This window comes from Balaenoptera musculus, chromosome 6, assembly GCF_009873245.2.
Source record: "Balaenoptera musculus isolate JJ_BM4_2016_0621 chromosome 6, mBalMus1.pri.v3, whole genome shotgun sequence".
NCBI lineage: Eukaryota > Metazoa > Chordata > Mammalia > Artiodactyla > Balaenopteridae > Balaenoptera > Balaenoptera musculus.
In genome coordinates, this window is record NC_045790.1 from 83,915,658 (window position 1) to 83,941,491 (window position 25,834).

Below are 25,834 nucleotides of genomic sequence, written 5' to 3' on the forward strand. Positions count from 1 at the left end.
ATAAAATATTAACTACATGAAATTGCTCAGATTTGACTCTTTGTGACTCACAGAAATGGTAATTTCATATGGTTCAGACTAATTTTTAACCTCTAGAAGTTCTCAGATATTTACTAACACTTTTTGATTAAGTTGTACTTTATTAATTATAATAGCATATGTGTTCATTGGGAAAATGTTAATATTTATAGTTGGAGGTATGTTATTTATTTAGTCTTTGGACAATGCTTGGTGGAAAATGGATTCCTGCTTATCCCCCATCTTTCTAGAATTAATTGCATAAACCCACAGGGGTCTAAACCTCAGAAACTTAATCACTGAACAAGCTAGGTATGACAAGAACTCTAGCAGATGCCAAGAGTCCTTTTTATTATAGCATACTGCCTTTCAGTAGGTCTTATTATCAGACATAGAAACAGCCCTTCTGTTAAAAGAACAATTCTAATGAATCAGTTCCGATTTGCCAGTGAGGCTTTTGTCATACTTTACAGTCCTGAAGCAATGAACCTACAGGAATAGTGTCCTAAGCTTATTTATGATTTTAGTCCCCCAACTTTTGATAGTCTCTACTTGAAGCTATTAGTCTGTTGCATACTTACGGATCTACATGGTTAATGCTGTTACCGTTAATACTACTCTATACAAAGTAGTTGATGCCAACAGTTCATTTAGGGAGCTGCTGTTCTACATAGTTACTGAGAAACTTCTATGGGCAGAAACTCATCTAGCTCCTGGAGGTACAGTTGTGAATGAGACAGGCAAGATCTTTCCTCTCATGAACTTTATAGTCTAATGGTTCTCAAACCTGGCTTTTTAGAAATATGGATCCTTAGGACCCACGCTAGACTTAACTGAATCAGGAAACGTGGGATTGAGGCCAGGAATTTACATTTCCTAATGCCCCACAAGTGACTCTGATGCAGCTGAGTCCATGGCTCAGCACTTGGGAACCACTGGTGCATATTTCAGTTCTCAACTGCTTCACCTCCCATTTAGTCCACAGCCCACAGCAATGGTTGCCACTTAACTACTTCACAGAAATTGCTCTTGCTAACATCACCATGAACTCCTGAGAGACAAGTCCATTAATTATTCTAGACTTCTCTTACTTTCTCCCTATGGCATGATGTTGCTGGCCTCACCCTGCTTCTTAAAATCCCCCTGGCTTTTAACAACATTCTCTTTTTGTTCTCCTCCTACATTCACTCTGGTTGCTCCCTTTCAGTGTCCCGCTGTTGATCCTCTTCCTTTCCCACTGGATAAATGGTGGCATTGCTCAGTATTCCGGCTTCAGTCAACTCTTCTCACTCTCCAAAGTGTTCCTGGGTGATTTCCCCCATAACCCTGGTTTAAGCAGTCTATGTCAATGACTTGAAACCCTGTACACCAGACCTCATTCCCCAGGACTAGTGGTGCTCATCAGCACACAACACTCAATAGACCCAATGATGTAACCCATGTATTCATGAAGGATATTAATAAATACATCCTTACTTAGGATCCAGTGGTCCAGAGCTATTTATTAAGCTAAACAAACAATGTAATTTAACTCAAACTACGTGGTGAACTTCCTGAGAGCAAGAACTGGGTCTTTTTATTTCTGTGCCCTCACTTATTCAGGACACTTTTTTGAGAATATAACAGAATAACCAGTTGAAAAATTGACTTGTGTCAATCTCAGTACCCAAACCCATCAGAAAAAAATAGAAAAAGTCTATGTTCCTGCCCCAGGAAGTTAACCAGCCTTTTGTTTCAGAGAAGTCACCAGGTGACTGAGCTTCTCTAAAGATGAGTGCTAAACAATATTTTCGTGTTTTAAATTCTGAACCTGAAAGGGAAGAGGGGATGGAAGCTATTTATTGAAGGCTAAAGGGAAGGGAAGGACAGGGAAGAAGATAGGGTGGCACAAATGTGACATTCTTTGCACAGGTGTATGTGTGTGTGCATATGCATATTATCTCCATATGTGGAGATAATATATAGTATATGTATATATGTGTACATATATTCTATAACACATATATGAAGATCATATATATATATATATAATACAATATCTCATATGATTACTATGAAAAGTAAATGAACTAATGTAAATAAAACACTGAGCATGTACCTGGTACATAGTAATAGTGCATTCTGCTCTCTCCAAAATCCTACTTGCTTAAGCAAAGACAAAAGTACAAAGAATTCTCGTTTGAGTCAGACCCAATTGTTAAGCCTAACATTAGGCCAGAGAGTGAATAACTGCACTGTTGAAATTGTATACATAATTTGCATACATTTGTTTTTCTGATAGAAGCCATAACTTTCATGAGCTCCTCAAAGGAGTCCGTGTCTCTAAAAATTTCTACAAGGCCTAAGAATCATGTGCTAGCCAACATTTCAACAACGGTTATCATTCTTACTTATTCCTGAACATACTACTTTCCCAATCAAGATAAGTATCAGTGACTCAAAGATTCTCCTTTTAAGGAGGCTAGTGGAATCTTCATTCATTCATGCATGCATGCATTCATTTATGCAAGAGGCAGTCATTTGTACTGACTCTACATTTGACATTACTAAGCCCAGGGTACAGAGACACACAGACTGTGAGATCATTCAAAAGACAACTACCTAAGCTGTGATGAATGCTTAGGTAGTGACCCTAAAGTGACCATAAAATCTGAAAAAGGAACATCCCAGAAGCTTAGCAGCAACAGCTTCAAGATCTGCTACTGTCAACAGCAACAAAAATTGTTCTGAGGAAGGGCGATCACTCAGTAGGGCACAGAAATGTGACAGAGAATGTTTTCTCTTTAACTGGACCGAAGCTAAGGAAAGATAATCTCCCAACAGCCCCACCCGCACCCTCCCTGCCTCTTTATTTTCAGGTTTTTTGAACTGAAATTTAAAAATCTCTTGATGTTCTATAGTTTTTCTTTTAGCTTACTGTGAATTGTGGGCTCTTGGAATCTTTGAAGTGGGAAGGTCCCTAATCTACAGACACGGCATATAAATTAGGTCTAATCTTGAAAATACCCAAGAACAAGAGTCTTACTACCTTGAGAGATCCATTCTGTATTTGAGTGGGTCTAATTATTAGCTACTTCTTCCTTGTTTTGAGCCAAAATTTGCTCTAATTTTCACCTTAAAGCCCTAATTCCATCTTCTGGGACAATACATGTCTTCTACATCAATATTTTAAATTAATAGGTCATAAAATAAATTTTAGAATTACATCCAGCATTATATTTAATGCAACTGAATAGGATAGGATAGGATAGGATAGAATAATAGAAGAGTAGAATAGAAAATATTAGAGTTACAGCACGTGAGAGAGACAGGTTTTTTTTTCAAGGTTTTGTTTCAGTTGTTATAGATTTATGTAAATGTGCGCTAGGTTTGATATAAAATGTCTTTCTTGCTATGGGTTGCCACTGAAAAGTTTGAAAAACACCAATTCCTTCAGATAGGTTACGACATCTGTGTCATGGACTCCTATGTCTTCTGTTCTCCAGATTCAATATCCCAGTGTTCTTCGGTACTTGCCCATTTGTTTCTAGTCCATTTCCTACTTTGGTCTCTCTTCTCTGACTAGGCTCTCTCTTGAATGTTCCTCTTGAAATGGAAGGCACAGAACCTCCCAGCTAGGACAGGACTGGGGGACCAGGGTACAATACACACGTTGGGGCAGGAAGACAGGCAGGAGTTCTCCCTGCTTCAGTGTTTGCTAAGTCCTCAGATGCCTTCAGCAGTGGAGCACCAAGGTCATTGACCCTATCACCAGAAAGCTTCCAAGAAGGTGTTTGTGGGAGACGTGGATTCAAAAATACATAGTGCACAGCTGCTCTACCAGGTTTCAGGGTTGTACCAAGAGAGAAAGAAGACCACCATCCTGTGCACTCCAGGTCCACACACAATTATTATCTCACTGAATCTGTGAGTTATGCAGTATCATTTTCACCTCATTTTACAATAAGAAAACTGAGGTTCGGAGAAAAGATAAGAAACTTCTTGATGTATTTTAGGACTGTCATAAAACTTGCAATAAATGGTCATCAGACAACCTGCAATGTGCTATAGGTGACAATGGTGGTAGCTCTCACTTAAATAGCACTTCGTTGTTTCAAGACAGTCTCATATCCTTTATTCCAATCATCCAGGGGTATGTGCAGGGTCCATGATAGGGTTCCTATCTTCCAGATGAGAACATGGGTCCAGGGAGATTATGTTACTTGTCCAAGACCACACAGCTAGAAGGTAGTACAGCTACCTCTAACTTGGGTCGCAACTCAAAATCCAATGCTATTTTCGTGGGCCTCTCTGCCTAATGCTGACAGTTTTACCCAGACCTACTGAAGCAAACTACTCTTTATCTTCCCTGGTCTGGAAATTTACAAAGAGATTCTAGGATGCTAATGCTCTATCCAGCTATCCTGTTATGACCAAGATGGCATTAGCCTTTGTGACTCTAGAATAAGATGGATTCTTCCCGTAAATGGCCAACAAGTTGGGGCCAAGTTGTAAACATTATTTACATCAACCTCAGACAGCAGCTGAATCTGTAGTTGGGGTGCCAGGGAATATATGAGAAAATCAGGCAGCCTTAATCTCTGCAGCATGTGTGAGGAAATAAAGACCACCTTTACTGATGGTTGGCTTGATACGTCTGAAGAGGATTAAGTCTGGCTGCAACAGAAATGGCTGGGAAGCCAAAGTGAAGAGAACTCGATGAGGTATGGCCTTCAAAGTTTAAACTTCTAATCTCCAGGGACCAGAGTGACTTCGTAAGGAATTCAAGAAGAACGCAATTCGCTCAACATATAATAAGATCCTGAAATCCTAAGAATGTTTTCCTGAGGCCAGAAAAAGGAAAGAAGTGTACTGGTGCCCACTGTGGGATGACTGAAGTCTCAGGCAGACTGTGGCAGTGCTGCTTTGATAACTCAGTGCTACAGAGGTATTGCAGGGTTGATGACATTTGCAGGTGTTGACACCTACCCAAACTCATCTTCTAGCTTAATAGATAGAAGCAAGCAGCTAAACATATCCATGCATTCATCCAAACTAGCAGACTGGCAAAGTCAGGCCCAGCAATAAATGGAGTTTAATTTCTGGAATTTAACTTTAAATACCGTCACTGGCTTTTTTAGGTGATTCTCTGACCCCCCCAATCCCTGCCCACTGTTTTTCTTCCTTTAGGGGTTTGTCTTTTGATAATAAGCTCCACTTGCATTTGCAAAATATAAAAAGTGAACTTCCAGATGGACTTCTTAAAGTGCAATCCAAACATGAGGGAAACAAGAAATCCAAAAGTCAAAGGCGAGTGGGAGGTTTTCTTCTCCTCCAAATCTCTGGGGAGTCCGATTCATTCAGCATGTTCACATTCTGGTTTAATTTCCATTTTCTATAATAAGAGATGAAGATGTAATATGTCAATGTTGATGTATCAGAGAGATGATGAATTCCAGGCTAAAACACGGCGACATCTGCTTGGAAACGAGATGGAAGAAATTAAGATGCTTACCATGATTATTTTCCTCCCGAGCAAATTTATAGTATCTTTGGTCTCAAGGGCAGAAATTCCAGACAGATTAGCTTTTCATCTCCTAGGTAACTCTCTGAACTGCATAGCTATAGAAATTCTTTGCTTTAACATTGGGTGTCCTTATTAGGGAAATATCTTAAATTCTGTGCCAACAAAGAAACTCATTGACTACTAAGCAATAATCATGAAAAAATTTATGACACGGATTACAAACAGGTGCTCCAAATAGGACAAAAGCTGGGGTTATTCACCACTTGGACTAACTGGAAAACATTATTTACATCTAGCACAGTACATTTTATGCTTTTAGTAAATATTTTTTCTGGGCTATGTGTCCTCATATTCTAGGGAGGGTAAGTTTGCTTAAGTACCAGAGGGAATTGGCGAATGTAAATAGAGCTATATAATAATAATAGGTGCTAGAGCACTAGAATTGCCTATACTGTACTCATTCATAAATTAATCAACAAAAATGTATCCAGTCTCTACTACATGCCTGTGTCCAGCTCTGGAGATGCAAAGATAAATACAATATGACCTCTGCTTAGTTCAAAATTTGCTTTTTTTACAAACATCTTAGGAAGCTGTGCAGGCATAAGCATGTCCATTTCATAGATGAGGAAGCTGAGGCTGGGTGAGGTCACATTCCAGGAAGTACCAAAGTCAAGACTGGTACCCCAACCTTCTTTCTTCAAGTCCAGTGCTCTGCCCACTCCCTCACACACTGGCATGATTGAGATGAGACCCAAAGGGGGTTTGGATGACCCAAGGGCAACCATTGAGGGCAACCTCAGTGCCTGAGGACATCAAAACTGGCTTTTGACCCAGTATTAACATCCCAATGCATTCCATTTTCATTTTTTATCCAGATGTTTAGCACTGTGTGGACACACCTATGGTTTCAATCATGACTAAGCGATACTTTGCAGGAATTACGAAATGCTCATTGAAAAACTGTTCTTTTCTAATTGCATTTTGAAATGATCCAGTGGGGGAAAGTGTTTGGCCCTTTTTGAAGCGGTTTCTCTCAGAATTTAAGCAACAGGAGTTGTAAAATATTCCCCAAAATATTGCTTGGCATGACAACCTCTTTCAACACAAATGAGCCATTGATAAAAAGGAATTTGTTAAGAGAGACAGGAGTTGGGGTGAAGCTCATTAGTCACTTGGTTGCCAGGGAAGCGAAGCTGCCAGAGAAGCCTGGATTGAAGATGAACACGGGGGGTGGGGTCCTGAGTACGCGGGTCATTTGCAGTCAGTAGGGGGCAAAGAGGACATTTTATACCCTTATTAGGTATGATTGATTTGGTTTTTTTATACTGGCGGAATCAATATGACTACTCCAAAATAACCATGATGAAATGGAAACAACACAATAAAATGGAAATGATTTGGGGTCAGAAAAACCTAAATTGGAGGATTCTCTTACCTGTTAGTTGTGTGACTTTGGGCAAATCTTTGAACTTCTCTGAACTTCCATTTCCTCATCTCCAAAATGAAGATAATCAATCCTATCTCATAGGATGATGAAGGATTTGAAAGCACTTTTTAAATTATAAAACAGTATGTGAATCCAAGTTTTCCTTTTTTATTTACAAAAAAAATTCAAATCCAAATACAGTGTTGAACATCTCTCTGTGCTCAAATATTATTCATCACCAATGCACTCTAACTTCCAGCTGCCCCAGCCTTGGTCACACTCGTGCTGCATCTGTCCTAATAATGTACATTCAGAGTGCCTTCTGTGGGTGTTTCCCAAGGCTTCAGTTCTGTGATCACAGGCCTGAGAATGTTTGCTGCATCTCTGATTTGAGAGAGCAAGCCCTTCGATTAGTTTTCTAAGCACCATTATACAAAAGGCCACACAGAGACTACATTCAGATGTCTGACGGCCATCTTGAGCTTGACTCTTGATTTCTAACCTCTCCAGCCTGTTCCTTCACTAGTTCCTCGCACCTTAGCAGACAGCAACTCCATTCACTTTTCCCCATCAATATCCAATCCATCCCCCAGTCCTGTCATTTCTGTCTTGAAATACATCACTCATACAAGCTCTTCTTGCCTCCTTCACCAGGGCCACCCTACTCCACCCCACAAGTACCCTTGTCTGGAATACTGCCAGTCTTCACTGGTCTTTTCCACCCTTACCCCTTTACAGTCTATTATTCCTGCAGCAACCAGAGTGACCCTTTAAAGATATAAGTGAGGCCAATCACAGAGACCCTTTCCTAGCTCATTAAGAATAAGGGCCAAAGTCTTAACCACGGTCTACAAGACCCCAGCTGAGCTGATCTGGCTTCCCACTACCTCTCAACTTCATTTCCTTCCATCTGCTCACTTCATCCAGCCACTTTGGTGCTCTAGTCCACCAATACCCTCTTGTTTCGGGAAAAATTTGTGCTTGTCATTCCCCTTGCATGGATCATTTTTATCCCAGATGCTCACGTTTCATTTTTTTCACTTTACCCAAGATTCTGCAACAAACATCATTTCCTTGGAGAAATAATCTCCTGACCTCTTCTGCTGCTTACTGTTCTTCTTAGCACTGACTTATATTATGTTATATTATACCATATTATATTATGCCACACCATACTGTATTATATTATTGTTTATTGTTTGTCTCCCTACTGGAATATAAGCCCCACAGGGGCAGGTATTTGGTCTTTTTCATTTGTTGCCATATCACCAGCATTTAGATTAAATCAGTACACTGTAGATGCTTTCAGAGGCTGTGTGACACATCCTTGAAACCATCAGGAGACCAGAGCTGCCTTTCAATTGCGGGCATACTTAATCCAGCTTGGTCGATGGTATAATCAACAGTTTAGAGAGAACCATGTATCAACCAAAAGGTATTCTGCATGGAGCTGAGGAATAAGGAGTGACTGAAGAGTGCGAAAGTCCTAGCTCACAGGAGTTAAGTAACTTGCCCAAACTTACAGATAAAATACAGAAAAACTAATATTTGAACTGAAGGGGCTGAGAACATGCCACCCCAAAATATGCCACTTTGGCATACTGATTATTCTGAGCTGAAGGCACATGCAGGAGGGGTTCTCTGACCTCCCCCTTTTGACCTAAAAACAGGTTATAAAATTTCCTGTAAGCAAGGTGACCTCCCTGCACCAGGAAGAGAACATTCTTATCACCAGATGAGTTGACACCAAAATGGATCTGTACAAACAAACCTACTAAAATAATCCTTATATTCCATTAGTTTCCCCAATATATTTCCTAGTCACTTTTCCACAACTCACTGGCCCTAGAAGCTTAAATGCCTTTTCCTTTGTCTTGTCACTTTTCCACAGATTATCATTCCTTGTTTAAAAGGGTATATAAGCTCTTGGTTCTAAGAGCTTCTTAGGGTCTTCATTTTTCTTATGGAGGCTCCCATGTACATGTAAAAATATTAAATAAAATTTGTATGCTTTTCTCCTGTTAACCTGTCTTATGACAGTTTAATTCTCAGGTCCAGCCACAAAACCTAAGAGGATAAAGGAGAAGTTTTCCCTCTCCTATAGTACAACACTATAGACAATGCTACCTCCCTAATGCATTTAAACTGAATTGAACGTTCCTGCAGTAGCCCCCAGATGTAGGTGAGTTGGACCTCTGAGTTAGTTCCTGCAGTATGAAAAGACACCATAGAATTTCTAGAGCTGATAAGCAGAGACACTGAGCCTGGACAACGATGACCACTCCAGGGACCTCTGGTGGCTGCTACCTCTGACACCCAGGAAGCTGTGAGAAGTGTAGCCTCCTCTCAGGCCCTAGGAGGGTCTCCAAAAAGAAGAGTCCAGCCTATTGGTCCAGCCTGAGCAGGTATCATGGAATTCACCCAGAGAAAAGGTGAACTTTAGCTTGATTAATCATTGTGAAATTCTGGTGTTTGGTTCCTAGGGACTGCTTCTTTCCTCTAATTCTCTTGAAATCTCTCAGCTATGAAAGCTGGTCACCAGGAAAAGGTTTGTAAATATCCCTCAAGGGGGCTGTCCTCTGGGCTAGAGACAACGTCCTGACTCCAGAGGCTTACCAGGTCCTCTGAAGTTGGCAGAGGAGATGGGTCAATGTTTGTCCACATATCTAAGGAAGGAGATGTTTTCATGCAGGCACCACTAAACCTTGATAAAGGCACTTCTCGCCTGTCTTGTGAGAGGCTGGGTCCTGTCCCTTCTGTAGCTCCCAAATCCTAGCGCACTCTGATGTGAACTGTCTTCACCAACGACAGAATAAGTGAAAATCCTCATCAAGACATTTTGATCTCATACAAATATCAGTTCTTATGATCTCCAAAACTCTCTCACTGTGTTTTGCACAGGCATTACCTATAACCAACGATATTCTTCTCTCCAGAGCATGCTGAGAGAGAAAGCTATTTTACTGAAGATTGTTTCTTTGACATTCACGCTCCAACAAGGATAGTCTCTTCTGGGCCTAATTTGACTTCTTTATGTGCCAAGAGGAAACTTTCTATCTGAAGGGCAGGCATACAGATAACTGAAGAGCCTTTAGGAGGTACTTTATAATTTCCTTGAATTTCCTAGAATGTTTGGAGAATAATGTGTATTGATTAGCTGTCTCTTTCAAAATGCTTAAACTTCTCCTATCCTTTCATTTTTTTTAAGGGAATTAACAGTGAAGAGAAAAAATAAGAATATACTGACTCACTCATCCATAAATTTCCATGAAATGTAACAGAGTCCATGCAAGGACAGTGGAAGCCAAGCAGCTATTCCTGATGAATTTGGAATTGAGGTCATGGAGATAAGAGAGATGGCAGTGATTCCTTGAGACCATGTTATAATCTGAATCTGACACTAGGATGGCTAGCGTGGTGACTGCACGGCAACTTCAGGAGGCAAGAGTTGAGATCAGGGGCACGTAACCTTCAGCTGCCCGGCACAAAGGGAAGTGGAGTTCTGAGCATACCACAGACCTAGTCCGTGTCATTTAACATGCAGAGCGTGACACTCCTAGGGCAATGTTCTCATAGAGAATTCTGCTTCCAACCAATGAACTGGCACAAAACAAAAAAATTAAAGCTATGACCAATGATGTCACATAATAGCAAATCAAGCAAGTCAGAAGGTTTTTTGTTTTTTTACTATAGTGCCCTATGTGCAGGGCTTCTGAATTTTTTTTTCCTCCAGCCTAGACCTTACCTGGTCACTCCAGGGGATCGACATTTTAGCATAGCGAAGACTACACATTCATGACACATTAATGAGCCATGGCTGAAGTTTTGCTAATGGAAAGAGCACTAGATTTAGAGATAGGAGACCTGGGCTGTATTCCTGATTATTGCTACTAGCTGCATAACTTTGCACAAATCACCTAATTTTCTTAGTCCTGTTGCTACATCTATAGAATGCAAAACCTGGAAAATATAAAGGACTAATCTTATGAAGTAGGCATTATCATCTCCATGTTACAGGTGAGGAAACTGTGGCCACGCAGTTAATAAGGAAAAGAACCAAGGAAACGTAAGATTTTTCAGATTACGTTTCTAGTGTCTGTCTACACCATGATTTCCTGAGCTGGCCTTGACCAAGAAGGAAAAGGAGTGATCAGGAGTGGACTTCACAGCATGAGAAGCCTAGGAAGGGGTGTTGACAGAGAGGGGAAAGAATGGCAGCGAAGCTATTGCTTATCCACCCAACACTCAAGTCCACTCATGCTCTTACCCCTTGGATACACCCTCTGGCTTCTAAGGTGAGGAAAAGGCCAGTCCCTAAATCTCTGAGGACCAATGCAAGTGGACGTGCCTCACAAGTAGAAACAAAGGCCTGGAGTCCATTCAAGGGACTAGAGCCTTTGATTTTATGTTAAATGCATTTTATATTTAATGTACTGTGAGTTAACTAATTAATTAATGCACAGAGCATTAAGAGTCTCACCTTAAACTTCACTGAGCCCAGTTTTGAGTGTGAGGTAGCAAAAAATAACAGCTCCTGAAACCATTTTCTCTTTTTTTCAAGGTGTCCTTTAGGGAAGTTGGAGTTACAACAAAGGGAGTAAAACAGTTTGCTTTGGTCTTCTTTCCAGCTTTCCTGTAACTTCTGGGTCCACCCTCAGTGCCAGCAACAGCCCCACCTCCTTTCCTCTGACAAGTCTCAGTCACAGCCTCATCTCCTAAGGGAGGCCTTCGCTGGTTGCCCCCAGAGTCAGGGGACCTCTTCAGTGTTCCCACCCAAAGCACCAGGAATCTCTCCTCTACAGCATATCTCAACGCTTCTACTTGTTCCATTAAATTTTGGTAATTATTGGTTGAGTGTCTGTCTTCCTGAGAGACTCTGAACTTCTTGAGGACAGTGACCATATCTGTTTTGTTCACTCCTGAGTCCACAGAGCCAAGGGCAGTGCCTGGCACACAGCAGTAGGTGTTGGCTGAACCGCGCCCTGTTCATTAGTTTCTCCTTCCACCCCAAGGTCTGAATCACTTACCACCAAGAGCTATTCACAGAGCATGCATGACGTGTGGCTTCGTGTTGGGTGACGTGGAGCCCAGGAACTCATGTCCACTCCCGGAGTGAGCTGGCGCTGAGCCAAGAGGCAGCCACCATTGCGGCATCTTGGGAACAACACTGCATTTGTAGTCAGGACACCCTGCTTCACACTTGTTTCCCCATCTGTAAAATAGGAATACAAACACCTAACACACCTACCTCACAAAGTTGTTCTGAAGATCACATGAGAAAAATAAATGAGAGAAATTTCTATATCATGCAGCATCTTACCGTGAATGCCCAATTTTTACAAGTGGCATGAGAGGAAGGTGACTTCTCTTAACCCCCACAGCAGAGGTCTCTTGTGGCTCTCTTTATCACTTCCTCCTCTCCAAGCCCCTCACAGGTGTGTGTTCCCAGAGCTCTCATGGCCTAACCCCTTATTTTACAGATGAGGAAACTGCAACCCAGACAGAGGAAGAAGTGACCTGCCCAAAATCTGACATGGAGTCAGAGGCAGAGCCAGGACTAGACCCTGGGCATCTGTGTCCTTTCCACCCATCCACCTTGGGCTGCCTCCTTCCCATGTCTCCTTGAGTCAATTTCCATACCCCTGGATGGCTCCTTCTGCCCCTTTTGAAACCATTCCTACCCTCACTACACAGACTACAGATACACAAAGGTGCCACCTCAACTGTTTGTTAAACATGAGTTTAGTTGGGATGTATAGCTGTTAGAGGCCCCTAAATATTTTTGCCTAGGCCAGCTTGATCCTTAATACCCTTTCCATTTTCAATTCACTGATTATTTTAATGAGGCACCTTACCAGCATCCCCTCTTACTCTCTCCTGGCAAAAATACACACATTTTTCCTCTATAGAAGAAAATTCTAGATTCACTGTTACCTGATCATTTCATGCCTGGGGAGAGGAGTCTAGCAGATCAAAGCCCAAGTCTGTGGAGCTGAGGTAGGGACAGGGAGAGGGGGATCACGAAGGAGGAAGGGTAAACAGTGCAATAACACCAACCGAAGTAATGGCACCCATTCATTGCACTTTCTATAGCAGGGCTGTGCTAAGCTCTTAGCCTGTGCTATTTTTGTTCTAAAAACAGACAGTAACGGGGTATACTATGTTGAATACTGCCCCCCTTAAATTCATGTCCACTTGGAACCTCGGAATGTGACCTTATTTGGAAATAGGGTCCTTAGAGATGTAATTAGCTAAGATGAGATCATACTGTAAAAGAAGAGAAAACAGAGACACAGACACACAGGAAGAACAGCATATGACTACAGAGGCAGAGATTGGAGCGATGCATCTACAAGCCAAGGAATGCCAAAGATTTCTGGCACCTACCAGAAGCTAGGAAGAAGCAAGGGAGAATAGTTCTCAAGAGCCTTTGGAGAGAATAAGGGCTTGCTGACACCTTGGTTTTTGTATTGCTAGCCTCCCAAACTGAGAGAGAATAAATTGCCGTTGTTTTAAACCATCTACTTTGTGGTAGCTTGTTACAGAAGCAATAGAAAACGAACAGAGGAAGTATTAAAACTCCCACAACCTAGATAAAGTTAGAAAGTGTTTCAAATCCAGCATCTTTGAACTTGATAACAACAATAGAAGGAAGGTGGGGGATTCCTGTGATTAGTCTCCATTTTATGGATTAGGCAACTGAGGCCAGAGATGTAAGACAAAATGCCACAGTCACATAAGAGTGAGCATTACAGCTGAGACATCCATTTCAAGTCAGACCCAGAGAGATGCTGCCCCAAAACACAAATACCCTTCCCATTGCCCATCGTTTGCTCCCTCCTCCGAACAGAGGGGGAAGATCATATCTCTTTCCCAGCATCATCTGGGGCAGGGCACACTTCACAAAAGCATGAGCTCTCAGGCTCCTCCAGCCCCTCAGCCAGGCCTGTTTCTGGGTGTCAGGCCAACCCTTCTTAGATCTAACTTCCTAATTCTGACTTGCAGGGACCAAAAGAGAATCCAAAAAACTCACAGATCTTTGGTAAACTAGGAACATAGACTTGATCTAATAAGACAACATTGGACTACATTTGAAAAAAGTAGAGCGCAGTCAGCTTGTTATTTGGCCTTGAATGTGAAAACACTTCAACAAAAGTGGTTTCTCCTTATCATTAATTCTCCTAAAGAGAAATTTACCTAAAAGTCATCTCCCTTAAAGTGTTTTGAAAATTAGATGAGATTAAAACGAAGATGTTAAAATGAAATTAAGCCATTGTTTTAGGAGGCAAGATTTTAGCTAACTGACCTGGAGCCTTGAATGTCAAGCTGAAGAGTTCTAACTATTCTAGAAGCTACAGGAAAGATCATCAAAGGGCTGTGAGTCAGGAGTGATGTGCGCTCTGGAAAGGCTAACTTGGCAGCCATGAGAAGGATGGATTAGAGAAGAGACTGGAAGACAATTTGAGGAGGTTGTGGTAAAGGTCCAAAGGAGAGAGCTGAAGCCAGGACTGAAGCGGGAGGGGATGAATGAAAGGGCAGATCAAAGACATGTGGCAGATGTACAATGGCATTTACTCAGGGCTGATTGTGGGGAATCAAATGGGATAAAGCCTGGATTTTAACAGTCAATGAAAGTGAAAGGAGGAGAAGGAGCAAAGGTAGGCAGAAAGATGAGTCTGGTTTTGTCAACAAGGAGGCTGATGTGACCACGGGAACCCTGGCCAGTTACTTGAATCGTGGTCTTCCCATTTCTAGACTTTGTTTTAGTGACAGAAATATAAACTCCCATCTTATTTAAGTCATTGATATTTTGGGGTTTCTGTCTCTTGCAGTCAAATATAAGCCTAATACCAATATTGGGGCTCTTTCCCCACAACTACAATCTCCTTTGAAAAGATAACACTTCATCCCCAGAATGTTCATAGTTTTAAAAGAAGCTTCTTCTCCCTCTCAGAGTTCTCATATTCAACCTATCTTCAAAGCTTACAGTTTCTCCTTTGAAGATAACTTCTAGATCTGCCTTTCTAGTCTAGCATTCTTGAGGATGCTCTTGTCTATGTGACCACTCACCTGGTGCAGCATCCTCCTCTCCATCCCACCAGTGCAGACACTGCTAATGGCCTGTCGCATACTGCCCTGATTGACAGCCCTACAACCTGCCCCAACAATTCCGAATGCCCCACCTGACTTTCAAGATCCTGCCAAATCTGGCTTTGACTGATCTGACATTATTTCCCACCTTTTACCAAGATGAATTTTAGTTCTCATCAGGCCAGTCTTCCTTCCAAAATACTACACCCATTCTGAGCTCCACAATTCACTCTACTTATTCTACATGGAATAGCTTCTCACACTTCACTTGGCTACAGTGTGCATTTAGCTATCTCCATCTTTCAAGGACTTGAGCAAATTAGCCACCAGTTAGGAGCAGGTATGACTTGAACCAGGACAAAAATCCAGTAAGGCTACAGGCAAGCTCCCAGCCAGAGATCATAAGCAACTTGAAAGCAGAGATCCCGTCCAGTACCTCCTCAACATCAACCCCTTCCTGTAGTTCTGAGAAAAGTGGTCAGTACTGAATCTGGAGAGATTCTCCAAATGTGGGAAGAAAAATAATGCAAAATGAAAGTGAAATCATTTAAAGATTTAGAGACAGATAACTAAAACTATGTGATAGGCTCCCCCACATAAATATAATTGGATATAAAAACTAGAATCTACAACCTCATACCCTTTAGGATGGTTACCATCAAAAAATAGAAAATTACAAGTGTTGATGAGGATGTGGAGAAATTGGAGCCCTTGGGCACTGTTGGGAATGTAAAATGGTGCAGCCGCTGTGGAAAACAACGTGGCAGTTCCTCAAAAAATTAAAAATAGAATTACCATATGATCCAGCAATTCCACTTCTGGGTATATTTTCAAAAGAACTGAAATCAGGGTTTTGAACAGATATTTATACACCCGTGTTCATAGTAGCATTTATACACAACAGCCAAAAGTTGGAAGTGTCCATTGATGGATGAATAGCTAAACAAAATGTGGAATATACATACAATGGAGTATTATTCAGTCTTAAAAAGGAAGGATATTCTGACACATGATACAACACGGATGAACCTTGAGGACATTAGGCTAAGTGAAATAAATCAGTCACAAAAAGACAAATAGTGTAATCCACTTATATTAAGTACCTTGAATGGGCAAATTAACAGAGACAGAAAATAGAATGGTGGTTGCTAGGGGCTAGGCGGGGGAATGAGCAATTATCATTTAGTGGGTTCAGAGCTTCTGTTTGGGAAGATTAAAAGAGTTCTGGAGATTAGCTGCATAACAATGTGAATGTACTTAACACTACTAAACTGTACACTTAAAAATGGTTAAGATGGTAAATTTTATGTTGTGTACTTTACATCAATTAGAAATAAATGTGTTTTTTAAAAATTAGAATTTACAGTATTTGGTGTTCAATTCTGGAAACACATGTGAATCACGTGCGGAATTGTTAAAACAAGACATTGATTTTTCCCTCCCCCTCCCTTTCTCCTCCCCTAGAGATAGTTATCTAATCAGTTTGAAGTAGAGTCTTGGATGATTCTAATGTGTACCTACAGGAATCACTAGCACAGGAATTAGGAAAAAAATGTCAGTGATCTCACACATACTTTATAGACATGGAGTCTTAGAAGAAATGTGTGAGAGCAACAAGAAAGAGCTTAGACTTCAGTTTAACATACCTGAGGTTGATTCCCACCCTATTACTTCCTAGCTTTGTGACACTGGGCACCTTATGCTTCAGTGCCTGGCAAAGTACTCAGTGTCTAGCCTGATGCCTGGCACACAGGAAGCTATCAATAAATACTAGATTAAAAAATAACACATCTCTCTGGGGGCATAATGACTATATTGTTACATTAGTCTGAGAATTAGCTACTAGAAACAATAAAGGTAAAGTCCCAGAATAGCACATGGCACACAGTAGGCATGCAATAAATGACAGATATTATTACAACTATTATGGAAAGACCTTCAGAGATCATTTAATGCAACCTTCTCATTTAGCAGATGAAAACACTGGGGACCAGTTAAGAGAAAGGATTCTTTACCCACGGTTCATTTTATTATATAATAGGCTTCCACGATTTAAACTTCTGTTCTGTGATGTTGCCTACACTAAGATTCCAAAAATCAACGTTGCTGTTCAAACCATCACTTATGACAAGAATTGGGATGTGTTCAGATAAGCCTGTAGGTGCCTTGCTCAGCAATGTTACACGGGCAGAATGTATCTCTTTATGACTATCTGTGGAACATCAAATCTGAGACTTGAGACTCTACAGGTCTGAGTCACTATGTATCAAAGGCAATTTCCCTGGGTTCCCTGGGGAGTAAATCACTCCTTGCTGGTTTTCAAGGGTTTTCTCTAAAATGAGGCTTCAAAGCTTCCAAACTGTCAAGACTTCAGTGACCTACCAACCAACCGTGGTGCCCCATGGCTCTCAGTTATTCACTGACAGCCCCTACAGAGTGTGGTCAGAGGGAGGTACTCAGACCACCTCTGGGGCCCGTTAAAAATGAAGATTCCAAGACCCGAGGGTGCAATCCTGCAGCCTCCACTTTGCCAGACTCCCAGGTGACTCTTATGCATGTTAAAGTTGAGAATCATTGTCATTCCAGGAACCATCTGGCAGTTCATTCATTCCAGTGCTCAATATTTTACTGAGCAGGTACTCCATGCAGGCCCTGTCTTTGGCACTATAGACAAAGTCAAAGAAGACATTGTTCTTATCCTCAAAGAACTCAGAATCTGCTAGAGGACAGACAAACTACAGTTGATATAGTACACTGTGGTCATTCAATCATTTCATTTCATCATTCACCAAATAAATATCAAGAGCCCACCATATTCTAGGCATAGATTCACATATAGAAAGGCTGTATGGTATAGTGGTTAAGCCATGGACATGGCACCTGCACTGCCTAGCTCTTATACTCACTATCAGCATGACCTTGGGCAAGTGACTTAACCTTTGTATGTCTCAGTTTCCTTATCTGTAAAATGGATACAATAATGACACTTCTCTCACAGGATGACTGTGATGATCCAATGAGTTAATAGATGTAAAGCCTGGAATAGTCTCCTGGCACATAGTAAGTGCTGAGTAGATTTCTATAGGAATCTAAGCTTCATGAAGGCCAGGATCTTTGTCCCTTTTATCCCTAACACGTAGAGTGATACCCGCCACATAGTAGGCAATTACTAAATAATTGTTGAATGGATAAACAAATTTCTGTGGGAGATTGCCATCAACGTGGCAAACTGAGCTGTAATTAACTGATTCTTCTCCTCACTTTCAACACATATATGTTGAGAAATATAAATAAACATTTAAAAATACATATATCGTCTCAAAATAAAGATGACTCCCCAGATACTGAATAATCAAGGAAAGAAATCTCAAGTATAAGTGTAAGCAGAAGCTGGCACATTAGAAGTCTCAAAAATTGCCAATTCTAATGATGGTGGTGGTGATGATGGTGATGATGTTGATGCGGCTGCCTGAAGATGACAGCTGGATGAAGATAAGTCTTGAGAAGAATTATGGGGCACAATCTTCCTAGACCAACTACGTGGGAAGTCATTCTTCTCCCTGCTTTTGCCTGTGATAAACATCACCCACATATTTACCAAATAGACTTCAACTTCCATGAACGTGGAGCTACCTAGCTCATCTCTATCTCAGCTGTTCATCACATGATCACTGGATTTCATACACTGAACTAGTCTTAGAAATTTCCCTGAGACACTTATTCCTGGTCCTGGGTCATCCATACACAAAGTTGTAAACTCACAGACTCTAATGTTTAGAAGAGACATAACATGTCACGAAGTTCAAACTCTCAGCCAGTGTTTCACTTCACTGCTCACCACAGCTGCTAAGGTTGCTCAGCCTACTGATCATCTCTAAGGAAAGGATTCAAACTTTCATGAGTTTGTTAGAAGAGATTAACATTGAGACTTCTTACAGCCTGCTATAACCTGTTCTAGCTCTAGCTGCTTGGGATACCAATCTATAAGGGATGATAAAACATTAGAAAAATAGTGATATGGCACATGCAAACTCAGGTTTCTAAATGAATCCTTTAAATAACTGGCAAAATGTAAGTTGGACCCGCTGAAAACGTTAACACATTGGAATAGAAATTTAAAAAGTGTTCTCAACTGGCGTTAACCAATCCAAGGTGAGTATTTTCATTTTTTGCATGTGCAAAAAGTATACGGTGAAACTACTGGATACAGCACCAACTCTGAGACCAGCCAGCTAAAACCAAATAGTACATAGTACAGTGCCGTTCACTGGGAATGAGTGATTCATTTTATTATTTAAAATGTAAACACTTGGCCTTTCTCACCTTCTGAGATGGCCCACACTCCATCTGTGGAGTGTGTTTCTCTCTAAATAAACCTACTTCTTACCTATCACTTTGCCTCTCACTGAATTCTTTCTACGATGAGACATCAAGAATCTGAGCTTCATTAAGTCCTGAAACCAGGTGTGTGATCTCAGTTGGAAGACTGTGGGTTTTGGCCGGGTCTGAGTCCCAACAGCATGGGTTCGAGTCCCAGTCTGGGTTTTGGCCGGGTTCGAGTACCAGCAGTGTGGGTTTGAATCCCAGTGTGGGTTTTGGCCGGGTCTGAGTCCCGGCCGCGTGGGTTCAAGTCTCAATCTGAGGTGCACGGTTTCAGCTGGTGACCACGAAGGGACAGCAATAAGGTAAGAAAATGTTTGAGAGTTAGGTCTTGGTCCTACAGAGGCCCATGGGACGCCGCAAACCAGGCACACTGGGGAGGATGCTCTGCTGCTGTTTGCTCATTTTTGACTGGCGGGTCAACCCCGTGTACTTATGCACATCCAACCGCAGGTCCAGGACAGAACTGTTAATCTCTATACTCTTCTCCTTGACTCTGAGGCTTTTCTCCTACATTCTTGCATTCTTATTCATTCCTGCTCTATTTCTTTCTTTCTTCTGTTAACCCCAGAAGACCTGTGTGACCACCAAGGTGTACTTTTTATTGCTTTTACTCCCCTCCCTCTGACCCCTACAAATGCTGACCCTTTATCCCCAACTTATAGCTAGACCAACTCCTGCTCATCGTCAACACTGTTGGGGATGTCTTCTGTGACATTTTTTTGCGACTTTTTGGGAACTAACACCTGGCTGGGAGACTACCTTGGAAGGGATAGCATCTAAAATCATAAGTGCAAATCTTTTGACCAAATTGCGCAGTGGATTCTGACTTAAGAGTGGAATTTTGGATAGCCCGGGAGTTAGAGACGTCACCTCAGGCTTGTAGGAAGTGGGTCAGGCTGCATCAATCCCAACCAATACCCCTCTGGGCTATATACTCTGGGACTGGGAAAGATGTGGACAACAGGAATTAAAAGGAAAAAACTTATTAGGTCATGTAATCAGGTTTGGCCACAATATGAATTAGGAAATTTAAAATGGAGTGAAGTACCCTATATTCAAATTTTCATGGCCTTGTATCTAGTCAGTGGAATCCAAAAGGAATTTAAGGTGTGTATAGCTCAGAGGGATAACTCTAGGAAGGACACAGAGGACATTTTAACTGACCCACCCTACAGGGCCATGGATCCTGAACGTGGATCCCTCCTCCCCTGAGGTACAGGTCCTTTTGACTATGCATTTCATAGCTCAGTCTGCCCCAGACATCAGGCGTGAAATTCAGAAAGCAACTGCTGGTCTTCAGACTCCAGTGATTGTTTTGTTCCAATTGGCTTATTTGGTTTTCAGTAATAGGGATATGGCCAAAAAGACTGAACGCACCCAGAGAAATATGAAAAAGGCCCAAATGATTGCAGTGGCTTTGTCCACTCAGAGACCACTAAAGGGGAAGCCGGCTTTTCTGGACCAATCTGGCCCTGGCAGATCACAAGGCCCATGGGTACCCATACAAGGCCAGGATACCCTGTGTGGACAAAAAGGGCACTGGAGTGAGGATTGTGATTGATGTGCCCTTTGCATACAGCCAGGGCATTGGAAGAGGGAATGCCCCAGATGCCAGAGAGCGAAGGGGGCCCCTCGGCTATTGATGGCTTTGCAATCAGAAGACTGAAGGGGCCCAAAGCCGAAAGTGGCTCTGCCTAGACATACCAACTACATAACTAATGTTGAGCCTTGGGTGGTCATTGATGTGGCGGGCCACTTGATAGAATTTCTTATAGACACTGGTGCAACCTTCTCGGTCTTAACCCAAAGGATTGGAAACCTTAGCAATCATAAGGAATTTGTAATTGGGTTGTCAGAGAAGAGACACAGGCACACTTTCCTGGAACCCCTTTTGTGCAAGAACAATGGCCAGCTGTTTTTACATTCCTTTCTGTTTGTGCCTGACTGTCCCATCCCTTTAGTGGTAAGTGATTTATTAACTATGTTAGGGGCCACTCTGTTTCTTGAGGGGCAAGGGAACCACCCTCATCACCAAGTGGTTCTAACAAAAAGCAAAAAGGAACAGATAAAATCTGAAGCTAAAATAGAAGCCATAGTAGACCCTGGAATGTGGAATATCGAGGTTCTGGGCTTAGCCAAAGATATCCAGCTGGTGATTATTAAGTAAAAAGGGTTACATAGTGTCTAAATATAAGGTACAAATTTCTTAAACCTAGGGAAGATCCTCAAAAATGTTTGTAAGTAGATTATCAAAATAGGAGGCCACTGGTCTGACTAAACCGACCATAGCTGATATTCAGAGCCTGATAGGAATTTTGGAAGAGGCCTTCTCCCCTAAGCTAAATGAGGAAAAGTAAAACTTTCCAACATAGGTGAATGGGTATGTCAGTCCTTCAATATCATTGAGGTACCCACCAAATTCTTTGACAAAGAAAAAAAAAACTGTCCTTGTCTTACAAATGTAGTCTTTATAGGACCAGAGGAGTGGCTCCAAAAATAATCCAACACCCACCAATCCTTTTACCACTCCTCAAACCTCCCTTATTTATCTTAAGAGACTTGTAAATATTAAACAAAGGGGAAACAAAGTCATCCTAGGAGGAACTTGCCTGTACCTTTGAGATGCAAATGTCCTATCTGGTCTTCTCAGGAACTCTTCTCTCTGCCATCTTTTTAAACTGCAAATTTTGAGAGGAGGGTAAAGTAATTTAGAACTTGACTTGTCAAGGATAAATAGAAATCTTAAGTGTCTTGTCTGTAAACACTAGTAAAAAGGATTTAGCCATCTAGGTAGGCGACCTTGATTTGTTCCATCTGCTAGAAGCCCAATTTGAATCCAACCCCTTGTAACTGATGGCTTTTATGTTGTACCTGACTTAGGGCTGAAATTTTGGAATGGGAACTATGAGGCCTCTGTGTTTGTTTGTGTGTTCATATGTATCTATATGTGCGTTGTAGGTATATGGTATTGCCAAAAATTAATTCGTAAAAGAGCTCTACTTAACTGGTTTTTAAAAATTAAGCCCTTATGTAAATACTCAGAAATAGAAAACAATCTGGCCAGAATAAATTTCAGGTTCATGTCATCTGGAAAATATTCAATACTAAACTGATATCTGATATTGAAGGTGGCTTAAGCTTGTTGGTTTGATTAATATAGACATGTTAGAGTCATCAATGCTAACTATATTACTTCTGTTGTACCTAGGTTTATTAGAGGTCAAATAAGACCTTATTCTATCTGTTACAAATTTGTCAACAAGAAAAGTAACTCAATGTGAAAAAAACTTTTAAGAAAAGTAAGATATGTGTTTTTAGTAAGAGAAGGTGTGAAGAATGAAAAATACTGAAAAGAGTTACGCATGATCAGGATTTTCTAAGATTGGATTGAACTTAGTTGGGTAAATGGATTTTGTTAGGAATGGGCTAGAACAAGACTGGATTTGGTTTCTTCCTCCAAAGTATTCTTGAAATGTTGCTTTTAACAACAGATTGTGTGAGTTTCTTTGCCTTTAAGTGACTTGTATTTGCTTTTGAGATCTTTTGTAACTTTGGTTAAGGAATAAGTATTGTCTCACAGTGACCTATGATCTTATTTGACCAAGTGTTTTAAAACTTTTTGCCAAACTTCCCAAATATCAAATTTTAATTAAGCTTCTTTTGATTTCCAGCTAACTTTAGGGTACTTTATAGGTCCCCTGAGGTATCTTAAAGAGAAATATATAACTAGGATTATTTGGTATGTTAAACGTAATCATTCGTAATTCTGGATATTGTGACCAAGTTTCTTTATCAATTACACTGTAATGAGATGTTTAACCATGCCTTTTAAGTCTTTTGTCATTTATAGATATTTTTGTACTCAGATGCTGTTACAAAGAGTGCTTCATCATCAAGGAGATTCATAGAAAGGCTATGGAAACAATTACAACAGTTCCACACCAAGATGATGGCTATGTGAGGATTCCAGCCCGTACTGACTTAAAACAAGGAGCTGCCCGGCCCCTGGGGCCCCTAGATCAGGCATCCAGAGATTTTTACTCCCTGACAGACAAGGTCGATGCCCCTACTCAGCCTTGAAGCAGTTACGGAAGACAGACCATCACCCTTCTGCTTCCCATAAGAATATGGGAGTAAAATCTCTGAGGGGGGAATAAAACAGGAGGGAAGGAGGCAGGGCACAACCTTTGAAAGAATGACATAGCCCGAGGACATGACATAAACTGATCAGAACCAAATGGGTCTAAGATGGCGGACAACTCAACTTCCACTAGACCTTGAGCCTCAGTATACACTCACATCAGCAAGCTAAATGACACACCCACAGGCGCCATGACAGTTCCAAGACCGACCATAAGGATCAAAAAGTGGGCGGTGGCCCAATTCCTGGAAATCCCTGCCCCTTCCTAAAATAGCTGGATACTCCTCCAGCTATTTTAGCCTATGAAAATAGCACTCATTAGCCTATGAAATTACCCAGTTCTAAAAAAACTGACAACCCCATAACCTGGTGCCTTTCTCACTTTCTAGATGGCCCACACTCTGTCTGTGGAGTGTTTCTCTCTAAATAAATCCACTTCTTACCTATCAAAAAAAAAAATGAAAACACTTTAATATACCTCCCCCAAATCTATCTGATTCTGAACAATCATAATTCCTAGACAATTCTAAATAAATAAAAATGTTAGGATACGTTGAGTAGTCTTTCATTTTTAACATAAAAAGGCACACCATTTTTACTACCAGAAAATCAGTTTCTCCCTGAACCTCCTAAAATATTAAATATTTAGAGATTCTCCTCTTCAAAAGCGCCCACATGTCTCTGTCTAGCCCTCGTTCTGTCATTGCAAACACCCTCTCATTACCTGCCTCCAACCCCCCAAACATCCATACCCATGCTTGGTCGGCCTCTGAAAACCAACTTTGCTTCTAGACAGTCAAGGATTCCTGGAGGAAAGGTAACTATTGGGTGACCTCAGTTCCCCTTCCCACTGGCAGAGGCAGCACAGTACACTGACTAAGCCCCAGGGTCAGTCTACCTGGGTTTGCTTGCTGGTTGGAGAATACATGTAACCCCTCAATAACCATCTGACCCTGGGCAAGTTACTCAACATCTCTGAGTCTTTTACCTCCTCTGTGCCACAGGGATGACAGTCATAATACCTTACTTATCATGCAGTTATGAGCTAAAATGAGGGAACACGTGGAAAGCATATAGAACAGTGCTTGGCACAAAGTAAATGCCCAATATGTACTAGCTATTTTTTACTGTTGTCACTGTGCCCTCTTTGATCCTAGATGACTCTTTCCTCTCCACTCTATCTCAGGTTTGCCTCACCTCATAACCAAATTTCTGCCATGATTTGAGGCTAGGACTATGGAAATACAGTAGACATTAGGGAAGATTTCAAGAAGGCAATGACATTAAAGTTGGACAATAAAAAATTTCTTTCTATTTGAGTGCTTATCAGAAAATTGGAAAAGGAAGAAATTAAAGAATTGCATAATCCCCTTAAAATTCTTTATAGATCAATCAGGGTCCCTTCAACTTCCTTCTATATATTCTCAGATGGGTATATTTAGTTCTCTCTCTCCCCACCCCAATATGTCACGTCTTCCCAACCTTGTTTATTTGTCAGAGCTTTCCCCCTAACTTTATCTTTTCTAAACCTTCTCAGCCCAAAGGCATGCCACGTGCCAGCTACAGTAACACCAGGGCTTAGCAGAGCAGAGTTACACATCCAAATTTTCCTGAGCCCTCTATTCCTAAGAATACGAGTAACTTTGAAGAAACCATACACTAGACTTTAGTTAGGCAAAAATAAAATAAAATAGCTTATTGGACCCAAACTGCTTTTTATTTGTGCCATTTCTGTCAGTGTCACACATAAATTTTAATTATAAGAGTTAAGGAACAACTGTCAGGAAGACAGACTGAAAGTGACAGGGCTGCTGTAGGTTATGAATGTTGTTCACTGCACAAAGGCAACCAGCTGAGGGGTTAGTGGGGCCTGAAATCCAGCTTCTCACTCAAAAAGCCATGCATCCTGGGACACGTGGAATTTACTCAGAAGGGACATATTTTTCTACTTCATACAAAGACACCATATGGGCTAGGAGTGGTTACATACAGGGTTATTTAGTAAATAAGCCAATATATTGAGGATAACGGGACCCAGATTTCTCACTCTCAGAGAAAAGAGTTTCAAATATGGAGAGGGTGTTGGGTTGGTGGATGTATCAATGTGAACTCATGACATTTAATATAGATCGATATAATTTATGTGAGTCTGTGAAGGTGTGTAAATGAATACATTTCCTAGCTACTTCCACCAAGTGGTCTAGAATCCATGATATACCAGTAGCAATGATCATATTAATATTCTCTGAAAAAAGGAATCAGAGCC

General features: G+C 41.2%; 1 long non-coding RNA gene across 1 annotated transcript; it reads right to left on the reverse strand.

The window, feature by feature from the left end:
• Positions 1–3,937: 3,937 nt before the first annotated feature.
• LOC118897052 lies at positions 3,938–22,107 on the reverse strand. Its single transcript, XR_005020332.1, has 3 exons — positions 22,043–22,107; positions 11,981–12,165; positions 3,938–5,392 (listed from the first exon to the last, which is right to left on the reverse strand). It is a non-coding gene; the product is annotated as an uncharacterized LOC118897052 (long non-coding RNA).
• Between the last annotated feature and the right edge of the window lie 3,727 nt (positions 22,108–25,834).